This window comes from Chenopodium quinoa, unplaced genomic scaffold (assembly GCF_001683475.1).
Source record: "Chenopodium quinoa cultivar QQ74 unplaced genomic scaffold, ASM168347v1, whole genome shotgun sequence".
NCBI lineage: Eukaryota > Viridiplantae > Streptophyta > Magnoliopsida > Caryophyllales > Amaranthaceae > Chenopodium > Chenopodium quinoa.
Genome location: NW_018744537.1, coordinates 3,738,650 through 3,752,555, shown reverse-complemented (window position 1 = coordinate 3,752,555; position 13,906 = coordinate 3,738,650). Strand labels below are relative to the sequence as shown.

At 34.8% G+C, this 13,906-nt stretch overlaps 2 non-coding genes across 2 annotated transcripts; both read left to right on the top strand.

Moving 5' to 3' along the window:
• The first annotated feature begins 4,836 nt into the window (after positions 1–4,836).
• On the top strand, positions 4,837–4,908 carry TRNAD-GUC. The gene has a single exon. It is a non-coding gene; the product is annotated as a tRNA-Asp (tRNA).
• An 8,904-nt stretch (positions 4,909–13,812) lies between these two features.
• Positions 13,813–13,884, top strand: TRNAD-GUC. The gene has a single exon. It is a non-coding gene; the product is annotated as a tRNA-Asp (tRNA).
• Positions 13,885–13,906: the final 22 nt, after the last annotated feature.

The window sequence follows — 13,906 nt, the reverse complement described above, 5'->3', positions numbered from 1 at the left end:
GATGCAACATGACCTCCTCATACCCAGCGCGACATATTTCACTTGAAAGAAGGGGTGATGAGATTCGAACTCATGATCTTCTTGTCATGTTGGCTCTTACTACAATGTTATAGGACCAACTCAACCAAAAGCTTTCTAGTATAAAATAATCACCATCTTGATACCTTCTCTATACATGTATTTAATCTGTGTTCATTTCCGTGTAACATTCATGTACCATACTCACCATCAAATTTCAGAACAAACACCAACATTATTGTCACTTCCAAAGGCAAAATCAATCTTAGAAAAACATTATTGGTCTTGTAAAAGGCAAATAATTGTGTCTAAAATGACTGAAACCATGTGCAGTTCTTAAAAATACAGAGATCAATAAAATGCATCTTCCAAATTCCAAAAGCCAAACTTCCCATGAATAAGCGGCAGTTTTTCACGTTAAATTGTTTGTTTATTTTCAAGTTTTTTAGTCAATTCATAGCTGGCTTTGTTTAGGGAAACATCCTGTCATTTCTCAATGTCAATTATAAACTTGTAACACTAAAAATTGCAGAAATACTATGAAAATATATTTTTTGGTGAAAATTTATGTATAAAAGATACATCAGTCCAAATACAAGTCGAATCGTCCTTTACTCGTGAAATTATTTATATTATCCTAGGACCTCAATTCACGTGTATCCACAATTTATAATTTATAAACATAAGTGTGCACGCGATTAGCCCTTCCCTGCAATCAAAATGCCGCTAGTCTGCTTGACTATGACAAACGCTTCCATGCATGTTATATATAATCGAATGTGACACTTGAACACATATCAACATGTATGATCGTATGGACAGTCACCCGACACTTAACTCGTGCTCGGTTATGAGAAAAACAAACAATTGAGACGTCTTGGTATAGGTTGATACATCATACAGTACAGACATTTTAATTTGTTACTGATAATCAAGGTTTTATAATATATTGTCAGGCATTTTTAATGTCATGGCCCATACGTAAGTGTATAGTATAGTACGTCATTTGTTCCTGGAATCAAATAATCTCAACATCTAATTTATATGCGGGGACATGAAAACTTTGGTTTTACTGTGTTGTTATGAATTGATTCTAGACATCATTGTTATATAGACAATTTTTTGTTAGTGGTTGGTGTATTATTCAAGGTTTTTATATATCTTCACGATGTTATTGCATATTTGTATGTATAATTTTAATATTATCCAGAATATCCTGGAGAATACACTTAGACACAATAATCCAAAACAATCCTATCAATTAATAGTTCCTCAGATTTTTTATGTGTATCTATGACTAATAGAATAATTTAGAAAATATCCATAGTGAGAAGATACCGGATCGGAGTTTAAAATTACTTGATTATCCCTTCGTCCAAAATTAGTTGTTCCTAGTCCAAGCTATGCTTGATCGAGGTATAACACAAATTAGTTTTCAATGACCTTTTATGATAGTCATGTAGTGTATGTGACTCCATTTTAATTATCCTAGAGAATCACCGAGTTTAAATAGCTACTCATAGGATAAATTAGGAAGCATAACAATAAATAAGTTATCACAATAATTAGAAAGTTGAGTAAGAAAAAAATAGTGTGTTGGAGAATAATGGCCCAAATGGCATAAGCTAGTAAATTGAGAAAGTGGTAGTAAGGTGTGATTTGACACAGATATCTATGTTTTAAGATAGGTAAGATGAATGACTCAATTGAACTTGACTCCTTCCTAATTCCCCTATCCAAATTTTAGCAAGATATAAGATTCCTCGATAGTCGGAGGAAAGAGTAAGGATATCCCCATGCCCAAAGCCTCTAGCGGGATTTAATTATGTGATCGCCATGTCATTAGATGTAATTTATACAATCCTTATAATTATTAAATCAAATAATGTTAGGTATATATGCACAAAGAAAAAAAAATGGAGAGAAAAAATGGATGTTTTGCTAAATTCTTCTCAGACTATTTATAAAACGCATACATTGCATGAACTACATGTAAAATTTTCTCTCAAGACACCACCTTAACAATAATTGTACTACATTTTAAACTTTCTTATATGTAATCATAATATACACTCTTCTCTTCTCTTCTTCATAACCTCGATCATTGTCCCGTTGAATCGACAAATAAGCAGTAGGTTTTAACACCAACTTAAACAGACTAATTATTGTTACAAGTCTTGTACAGTTGTACAAGGTGGTGCAAGTATGTAACTATGAGAAATTAATGTTAAACACCGATGGGATCTGGTACATTAATGCTAGTATGATCGCACCCTTTTCCCGGTGGTACAAAAGGTTGGTGTACTGCTAGTACGCCACTAGTCAACACGATCCACCAGTGTATCATACTTTATACTATATAGCTGAGAAATTATTCTGTTTTCCCTCAGGGAGGACGGTCAGAACACCTCCCGGTCTGCAGTTCAATACGCCTCGTGTAAATTATGCCCTAACTCAATTGACACACAGTCAGATAGCAGCAGATTATAAAATCATGCAGCAGACTAATTGTTAATGTAACAAGAACCAACTTGAACTGACTTAATTTTATTGTACTTCTCGTTGCTTCAGTTATAACTAAACAATCATAGAACATCCTTTCGGCCACTACTTTCACAATCAACAAGACATCTAAGCACTTTCAAAAGGTAAAAAAATCGAAAAGAAAGCATAAAAAACAGCAGTAAAATTAAAATTCCCTAAGCAATAATTCATTGCACTTGATTTTGTGCATGTTTGCACAGCTTCTACTGTAATAAGAATCAAAATAAGATTCACTGTGGTCCACAGAATCCCATGCCACGACGACAATGTTACTTAGTCTAAGATGCTATCAAGCTCTTCTTGAATTCATAAACAAGCGTAAGGGTATGTTCAGTATCACTGTTGGTTTTTCTTACTTCAGTCATATACAGAGTAAAATAACAAGATCACTTCAAAAATCAAGAAACTATGCTATTTCAGCCAATTCAGGGTAGTATGATTCCTCGTTTTCAAGTCATATGATATAATTAAGTTACACACGACAAGCCTGTTAACCGGCGTTGTCTCAAAACTAGCAATGACGATAACAATCAAGTCTTTATTTAATCTCTATAGTCTGTGACAGGAATCTTTCATAGTTCCTATGTGAAAGGATGAGGATTTATGCACAGTAGTTTTAATCTCTCTTTTTGTTTATTTCTGCTGTTGCCTTGATACCAACAACCAACAAAAAGAAGATCAAAGATACACTAACTTTCCTACGTTATTGGTCATTACTGTAACCGACAATGAACTTAAATTATCGCACTTACAACAGAAAACAACCATGATTAATTTCATGTAACTATCAGCTTACTATTACAACTTTTAGTACAAAGAGCAAAAAGACTAAGTTGCTGTAAATTATACTTATTTCACTAGGAGCTTTATTGACATTTTGACAGTCAGATGATGCATGTAAGTTCGATTAACATATATCCTTAGGAAAGGAAGGAATGCTACATTTTCCATTGCCAAATTGTTGACACGAGACAATAATTCAACGTTGTCTGAATAGTGAACAAAAGACGACAATTCTACAAGACAGAAAGAAATGGTGATGCAATGTATAATACAATACATTATCATAAGGTACAAGAATATTACTGACAGTATGGTTTAACTCAAAATATAACCTGGTTCACACAAATTTCCCTAAGGTGGGTATCAATACTATCCAATCGTACAAAAGAAAGTGATTGCAGTCGAGAAACAAAGGTGACAATAATTCTATGTATCATAGTATCACAAGAGTACATAATATGCTTAGAAATCAGAGGATATTAGTACTGACAATAAACACAAAAAAAACAGAATACTATAACATACACTATTAAGCCCTGTTGATAGCTGATTGTTTTCGCTTATATCTCCAATTTAGGCTCAAAGACTCAAAGATGTTACTGATTAAACATCTTTTTTTTCTTAATCATCATAATTTATGACCTTATAATCAATTATTTTGTTATCAATAATCTGCATTTAATTATGCTCGAAACAAAGTTACTAAACACAATTATACATCCAACTAATGTTAAGATTGGAACTTTAGAGATGGAAATGAATGGTTAAACCTTTACTTAGCAATGTTCGTTTTATGCTTGTTGCGCATATGGGGTAAGTGGGTAACCTAGTATGGATTTATGAGCATGACCACACCTAAGGGAGACAATAACTAGGATAGCTTGGCCACAGCTGATAACTCAAGCCAAAGTTAATGAGAGGAAACCAAAATCAAACCATTTACCCCAATTTAACAAGGGATATTCCTTAATCAAGCTCCATGAAATTTAAACGAATCCTCTATCACAAGGATGTGGCATACATAACAAATTCACAAGTAATCACAACCATTACAGGTTTATTTTTAGCTAGTCTGCCACTAACATGTAATGTGTCACCAAAATATGAGATTAGACAAACTCTTTAATAAGTTGATCCTCGAGGTCAACTAACCAGGAAGTCCTCATTACTATTAGGAACATAATTTAAGTGCATGTTACCAACTCATTATATATAGTGGAACAATTAGAATTTGAAAAACCCTTAAAATTTATATACAGCCAACAACCAATTGTCAAACAAGACAAATGATACATACCCAAATAAAAAATTCAAAAGGAACAAAGTATCTCAATAATTACTATTTACCTAAATTGATAATCCTACAATAAAAATTAATAAAATTAGATCGAGAGACCTGCAATTTGTGAAGAGACTACTCTTCAAATGCTGTTAATAAGACCTCACAAAATTATATAGTTTAATTGTTGAATTTAGTTCCACAGCAACAAAGTCGTTGTAGTATAGTGGTAAGTATTCCCGCCTGTCACGCGGGTGACCCGGGTTCGATCCCCGGCAACGGCGTTTTTTTTTTTTTTGTTTTTTTTTTTTTGTTTTTTTTTTTTTTTTTTTACTTTTACTTTTGTGTCAGAATTGCAAATTCGATGCAGTATTCTATTTAAAGTGTATTTTGGTCCAGCCCAGATAGAAGGGCCCATTAGATTGAAGAAATTAAGGTTTTGTTAAGCTAGGCCCATACTTGCTGATGTATAATTTAAAATTTCCATAGTAAAGTAATGTACTAATAATGTTTGGTTTACTTGGTAAAATTTTTACCTCAACCCTAGAGGTTCAGAGTTTAAATTAGTTAATAAAGCAGCTTTGATAAAACTAAATGCTACTAACAATATAAATAAATGAGTCGTTTAAGGACGGCGACGAGTCGTAAATGTTCAATTAAACCTGATTCGTTTACTTATCGAGCTCAACTATTTTGTTTAAGTTTTATTTGTATAATTACTTAACAAATAGGTTTTGACTAAGCTTATTTGAGAGTAATTTGTTAAGGTAAAGTTCATTTACACATTGGTCTTATAATTGTTTCTCCATTGTGTACTCCATTTCATAAATTTCTTTCCACTAATCGTTATGTGCCAGCCTATGAATTTCATCCTGTATTTACTTTGATTTTATCTTGTTAAAGAAACACTAACTTTCTATTTTACTTATTATTATCTGTATATTATAGAGAGGATCATTGTTTTTATTCTTTTACTCGATTAGCCTGCACGACGTACACAAAATTTCTTTAAAATAAATATATTTTATATATGTATATTTTACTTATTATTATTTGTATATTATAGAGGATCATTGTTTTTATTCTTTTACTTTTTTTTTATAAGAAGAAAAAGGGGTTTGTTAATGAAAGATAGTCAAACGACACTTACAAATAATTCCTAAGAAATCTAAAATTCCAATACAAGTACAAATCACCTTAAAACTAGTTACATCGCAGATTCGATTAACGATCGCCTTAATAAAAAAACTTCATTTGAAGTAATAAAATCTGCGAGTTAGCACTAATTCGACTTGAGATCCACGGATGAATAGTTGTTTGGGTGAAAAAACTCATATGGCCTTTTAGATACTTTCGGAGATCATGAAACCCTAAATCTGTTAGGATTTACAGCGATTTCAATCAAGAAAACACTTAAAACAATGTGTGGGAACAAATCCTAAAATATGATTACAATATAATTGTAAATGTCAAATTCAATTCAATGTATCACAATCAAGTATTAAATATATCTAAGAAATTACTGGAAAATTACAAAGATTACACTAGTGTGAAGATGATCAAACTTGCCTTTCCTCCAAGTCGTTAATTCCAAACATGAACATGAGAAAACCGATGTCCCGTAAGACTAGTACCTTGATACACTGTCAAAGGCGTGTAAACACTTTCCTAAAGAGGTTTATTTCCCCCACACGGTGCTTGGGTTAAACCGGAAATCCTCTTTGAGATACAATTGACAGCAATTTCGATCTTTGCACTAAGAATCAAAATAAAGATGACAAATTCACCAAAATTGGATTAATTGAAAGAGTTTTCTCACAAAAGTTTGCAAGAAATTTGAGAGAAAATGTGGATAAATTACTTTTGGAGAGATGAAGAATTAACTTCTGTGCTTTTCTTTCACGAAAAATTGTCTTTTAATAAAGACTCAACCGTCAGGAAAAACCGCAAAACAGGGAGGCGCGGGCGCGCCACCTGAAAGCACGAGCGCGCCACATTTCAGCTCGGGCGCATCTCCCAAAATCTGTGAGATTCCACAAGAAGGCAGTGAGGGGCGCGGTTTAGGCGCGACCAGCAGTGCAGACGCTCCACCAGGACGCGCGAGCGCGCCACCAGCGCGCGCGGGCGCGCCAACCACACCCTTCCAATTTGCTTATTTTCAGAGAGGTGCACGGTTTAGAGGCGCTCTCTGCGCGACCGCGCCTACCTTGCGCGGGCTCTCTTCATGGTTGCGAGCGCGCAACCATCAACACTCTAAATATCCAACAATCCTCCCCCGTTTAGAGTGTTCCTTTAAAACATTCTCCACTTCTAACAATTAAGCCACATCTCATGCATCAATGCCAATGTCCCTACGGATTGAATTGACACCTAGTACAACACACTTAACGATGATCATATCCCATGATTTCCATATGGATTGAATCACACGTATATATCCAACCATTCGAAGGTGAAGTACACACAAGACAAATCGAATTTATCATCACTTGATACTTTTATACAGCCATGTCCGTATCTTTCATAAGTTCATCAAAGTCTATATGTCCATCTAGACTTCTTGAAGCGACTAAAATTCGAACTTAGATAGGTAGGCTCTCATATACGTTATGGCGCCCTTATGATAAGACACTTTCATTTAGAGCTTCTCAACTCTAAATCTTTGAGAACTTTAAATAGACGCTACCTTACACATCACAAGTAACATAGCAATATGGGTCATCATACATTGCTATCAAACAACAAAAATGCAATTCAACCACATTTAATCTAAGACTTGATGTTTCTTCAAGCGTTAGATTGGGTTTCACAAATTCGTGTTTTTGGACATAAACCCATTCCATTCATGGCAAATATGATGGAATGCTTTGGCATAGCCTTTGTAAAACAATCCGCCAAATTTAATTTTGTTGGAACATAGTCAAGACTTATGACCCCATCATTGAAAAGCTCTTTCACTAGGCTATGCCTTAGTGAAATATGTCGAGACTTACCATTGTACACTTGACTATAAGCCTTTATCAACGCCGAATTGGAATCACAATGGATTGCACCGGTGGCATTGGCTTTGGCAATAAAGGCAATTTTATCATGAGATTCCTCAACCACTCAGCTTCCTTACTAGCTGAAGCAAGAGCTATAAACTCCGCTGCCATAGTGGAATCCGCAATGCAAGTTTGTTTCTTGGAAGACCATGAAATGGCACCTCCCCCAAACATGAGTACCCAACCACTAACAGAAGAGTCATCCTCTTTGTAAGTGATCCAACTTGCATCAGAATATCCTTCTAAAACTGAAGGAAATCCACTATAAGTTAGACCATAATCTAACGTACCCTTAAGGTACCTCAAGACCCTTCTTATTGCAAACCAATGCTGTACACCCGGGTTACTAGTAAATCTACTAAGTTTCCCTACAGCCAATGCCATATCTGGTCTTGTACTAGTCATGGCATACATCAAGGATCCAATTATCCTTGAATATTCCAATTGAGAAACCGTTTTCCCTGAATTCTTAACCAATTTAACATTAGGTTCCATGGGGGTGTTCACGGGGACACTTGTCAAACATATTAAACCGTTTGATCATTTTCTCAATATAATGAGATTGAATTAAGATAAGTCTTCCATTGTCCCTAATAATCTTGATGCCTAAAATGACATCCGCCTCCCCCAAATCCTTCATCTGAAAAGATGAGGATAAGAATTCCTTGGTCAATTCTACTTGTTGTAGACTTGTGCCAAAGATAAGCATATCATCAACATATAGACAAGTGATGACACCATGACCTTTGTCATCAAATTTGCTATATACAAACTTATCAGCTTGATTCACTTTGAATCCAAAGGACAAAATCGTGTCATCAAATTTTCGATGCCACTGTTTTGGTGCTTGTTTAAGTCCATACAATGACTTAATCAATTTGCACACCTTATCTTCCTGTCCTTCCAAAACAAACCCTTCGGGTTGTTTCATGTACACTTCTTCCTCTAGATCTCCATAAAGGAATGCCGTTTTGACATTCATTTGATGAATCACTGGATTATATACCGAAGCCATTGCAATTAATAACATTATCGAGGTAATTCTTGCAACCGGTGCATAGGTATCGAAATAATCAACACCATGCTTTTGCCTAAAGCCTTGGATAACCAATCTGGCTTTAAATTTCACTATGGAGCCATCCGGTCTCCTTTTCCTAGTGAAAAATCCACTTGCAACCAAGAGGTTTGCAACCAGGAGGTAAATCCTCTATGACCCAAGTATTATTTCCCATGATGGAATCCATCTCATCATTTATAGCTTCCTTCCAAAATGCACTAACTTGGGAAGATATGGCCTCGCTATAAGTCTTTGGGTCACTATCCACATTGAAACAATATGGAGTAGTGGAACTAAGGACATCCCTAGACCCTTCAACTAAATATATTATGAAGTCATCTAGAGGATTCCTAATTTTCCTTTCACTAGTACTTCTCCTCACTTGACGAGTTTCAACATTCTCATTATCGAATGTACTTTCATGAGTTTCAAGTTGATCATTCAACTCTACTATCTCCCTATCATTGGCACTGATTTGTAGATCTTTCGGTCTACTCATTGATGAAAACCGATTTTCATCAAAAATTGCATCTCTTGACTCAATAACCGAATGAATCGATATATAGTCATATTGTTCTATTACATAGAACCTATAGGTTTTGCTATGCTCAGCATAACCTATAAATATGCAATCCAAGCCCCTTTCACCGAGCTTTCTTTTCTTGTTGCCAGGCACTCTTACGATTGCCCTACAACTCCAAACCTTGAGATACTTCAAGTTTGGCTTTCTTTTGTACTAAAGTTCATAAGGACTAGATTCTTTTCCCTTAGTAGGAACCCGGTTAAGAATGTGACAAGTTATCAACATTGCTTCACCCCAGAACCCTTCACTCAAACCAGAGTAAGATAACATGGAATTAACCATTTCTTCAAGAGTTCTGTTTTTCCTTTCAGCTACACCATTTGATTGTGGTGCATTACCCGCTGTAGTCTCGTGAATTATACCCAAAGATTGGAAATAAGTCGAATCATAATACTCACCTCCCTTATCAGTTCTAATTCTCTTAATTAATGATTCTACTTGCAGTTCTACTTCTCTTTTATATAAATCAAACTTTGTTAAAGCTTCATCTTTGGAATGTAAAAGATACACATAACAAAACCTAGAATAATCATCTATAAATGTAATCATGTATCTTTTGTTCCCCAAAGAAAGAGTATTATAAAAATCACACAAGTCACTATGGATTAGTTCTAAAATATTAGAACTTCTCTCAACTCTCTTAAAAGGAGTTCTAGTGATCTTGTTCAACATGCAAGTAGAACATTTATTAGGAGAAATATCACAAGAAGGAATCAATTTTTGTTTTGACATGAAAAACATTTTATTATAATTCACATGTCCTAACCTTGAATGCCATAAATCAAACAAATTCAAATCAACTTGATTAACATTGTCAACAACATTCAAACACATATCATCATCAAATACATACTTGTCTCTCAAAGAGAGTTTAAACAAACCATTATCCAAATAACAACGACCAACAAATGTTACACCCCTAGTAATAATGCATCTATTAGCTTCAAATACAAGCTTATAGCCAAGACTATTCAGGGTAGGCCCGGATACAAGATTCCTACTGATTTTTGGAGCATACAAAACATTCCTAAGAATAATTGCAGTCCCTGAACTAAACACAAGCTCAACTTGTCCTCTTCCAAGAACCTTGATGGTAGAGTTGTTCCCCATGTAGAGGTCTTCTCCATCAACAACCTTTTGAAAGGTTTTGAACCAGTGTTTACTCTTGCACACATGCCTTGAAGCCCCCGAATCAATCCACCATGAGTCATCATCCTGCACCATAAAAATGTTAGAATCCGTTGCATTTAAATCCAAACTGGAATTAAATTCAACCTCATGAATAAGATTACCTTTAGTGGGTGGGTCCTTGCTTTCGTTAGCAGTCCTTCTTGCGGTGACTAACTTTACTGCATTCCCAACAAGCAAATTTGTTATTGTTTTCTTGCTTTTTGGACTTTCCTTTGGAAGAACTATTATTCTTCCTCTTTCCACTAGTAGATGCACTAGCTCTCCCTTCATCTACCATGTTCACGGTAGATGTGCTAGGATTTCCATCCTTAGCTCCTTCCATGGCACGAATCCCTTCTTCAATGTGAAGATGGGTGGCCAAACCGGACAATGTCATGTCCTCTTTCTTATGCTTTAAATCATGCTTAACATTTTTCCAACTAGGGGGTAACTTATCAATAATGCTTGAGACAACAAACAATTCATTCATGGCTATTCCATGTTGTTCCAAGCTACCATAGATATGTTGCAATTCATGAAATTGGTCCATTATGGACCGACCATCAACAAATTTAAAGTTATTAAAATTTCTAACTAAAAAGTTCTTACTTGAAGCGTCTTCCGCCATGTATTTGCTCTCTAAGGACTCCTAAAGCTCCTTAGCCGACTCAACATTTTGGTAAACGTCAAAAAGATCATCCTCCATCCCATTCAAAATGTGAATACGACATATAAAATCATCGTTGTCCCATTTTGATCTTTCCCGAACGGATTCCAAGGTCTCATTGTCATGTTCATCCGGCCTTAGAGTACTTATCACTTAGGCAACATTTAGAGATGTAAGAAGAAAATACATTTTCTTCTTCTACCTTCTAAATTCAACACCATCAAACTTCTTGAGTTTGATAAAATTTGTTGTTAATTCCTTCACACTAGACATACTTGATAAATTCTAAGAATAAATCTCTTTAGATTGTTAGGATTTACAGCGATTTCAATCAAGAAAACACTTAAAACAATGTGTGGGAACAAATCCTAAAATATGATTACAATATAATTGTAAATGTCAAATACAATTCAATGTATCACAATCAAGTATTAAATATATCTAAGAAATTACTGAAAAATTACAAAGATTACACTAGTATGAAGATGATAAAACTTGCCTTTCCTCCAAGCCGTTAATTCCAAACATGAACATGAGAAAACCGATGTCCCGTAAGACTAGTACCTTGATACACTGTCAAATGCGTGTATACACTTTCCTAAAGAGGTTTATTTCCCCCACACGGTGCTTGGGTTAAACCGGAAATCCTCTTTGAGATACAATTGACAGCAATTTCGTTCTTTGCACTAAGAATCGAAATAAAGATGACAAATTCACCAAAATCAGATTAATTGAAAGAGTTTTCTCACAAAAGTTTGCAAGAAATTTGAGAGAAAATGTGGAGAAATTACTTTTGGAGAGATGAAGAATTAACTTCTGTGCTTTTCTTTTACGAAAAATTGTCTTTTAATAAAGACTCAACCGTCAGGAAAAACCGCAAAACAGGGAGGCGCGGGAGCAACCCAGGAGGCGCGGGCGCGCCACATTTCAGCGCGGGCGCATCTCCCAAAATTTGCGAGATTCCACAAGAAGGCAGTGAGGGCCGCGGTTTAGGCGCGACCAGCAGCGTGGGCGCTCCACCAGGACGCGTGGGCGCGCCAACCACACCCTTCCAATTTGTTGATTTCAAGAGAGGTGCGTGGTTTAGGCGCGCTCTCTGCGCGGGCGCTCTTCATGGTCGCGAGCGCGCAACCATCAACACTCTAAATATCCAACAAAATATTTAATCTTCGGCATACGAACAAACAAATAAATTAAGCCTAATAGAATAAACACCATCATAAAGATGGGATCCATTTATTGAAAGCAATTAAAAAGTTTTTTGGGGCTTACCACCGGTAAAAACACCGGTGGAGGCCCCTACAAAAATTTATAATTGATACCAGAAGAAAAGAAATGAAAGAGAAAGAGAGAAAAGGAGAATAGTGAAGGAAAACCTTCAAAAAAGCAGAAAAAATGTAGCAATGGAGGCTAGAAAAACCCTCCCAAGGGAGAAACCCTAGAGGGAATCGAAAAACCCTCCCAAGGAGAAACCCTAGTGGGAACCCTACTCCACATATTTATCCTTAAGTGCTATTATTATTCTTTTACTAGATTAGCCATATATATAATTATTAATTGCAATGCTATTTAAAACTAAATAATTTTGAAGAAGAGTAAAAATTTAAGCAAATTATACAATACAGAGTACACTTTAATTAACCGAGAGTAATTATATTTGGAAGCCAAATAGTCACTCATAAATCCATAATACTATATAAAATATGGAGTATAATATAATATAATAATTATCTTAAAAATAATATAATATAATAATCTTTTTAAAAAAAAGTAAAAATAAGGATAAGAATATGATGTCAGCAATTGATTTAGGCGGTAAAATTTTCTACAACAACTTGACATATGTACAATTTGAAAAGAGGATGATGTCAGCAGTTGGAAATTTGTGAATGTGCCGCGTGCATCCTTTTTTACACCATTATAGCGCCACATCATCATTCAACAACTTTTAGGTTCATGTCACATCATCATCTTAATTAAAAATGTATGGGAAGAGATTTGAACCCCAAACCTCATTTAATGGAAACCATATGTATTACCATCTTGACTAGAATTGATTCATGCTCTATTAATCCAATTTTATATATAAACAAATACAAGTATTAGAATGTAGAATAAATTATTGTTGTCATTGTATTCTAATTTACCCACGTTAAAAAAATTTATTAAGTCTTTTAAAGCGTCTAATATAAAAATGAAATTATTCAAAGTATCACCTGGGGTAAAGCTCGAGTCACACACTAGTTGATTGTATAAAAATAGTCATCCAAATAAATAATGTACAACTCCTTCATATACTATAATAACTCTATGATTGAGAATGACATTCCTCAAACTTAACAACCCAATATGATTTCATATTTTTATTATCATCATTATGCAAATTATTCGAAATAATGACTCGTGTAGTGCAAGGCAATTGATTAATTTTGCCAATTATACTTCATAAAAAATATAAATTGGGACCTTTTGTCCATAATTAGGAGAGTGATGGGAAATCTGCTCGCTATAAATTACATATGTATTTAATTGATTATATTATGTCGCAGTATATATAAAACCTTTTACGTCTTTCTATACATCACATAATTTGTGTGGACATTATTTCTTTGTTTAGTGTAACGTTTTAATGTTAAATAATTATCAAAATTAATTATGGTCAACAAGGTCGTTGTAGTATAGTGGTAAGTATTCCCGCCTGTCACGCGGGTGACCCGGGTTCGATCCCCGGCAACGGCGATTTTTTTTTTTCCTAAGCCAC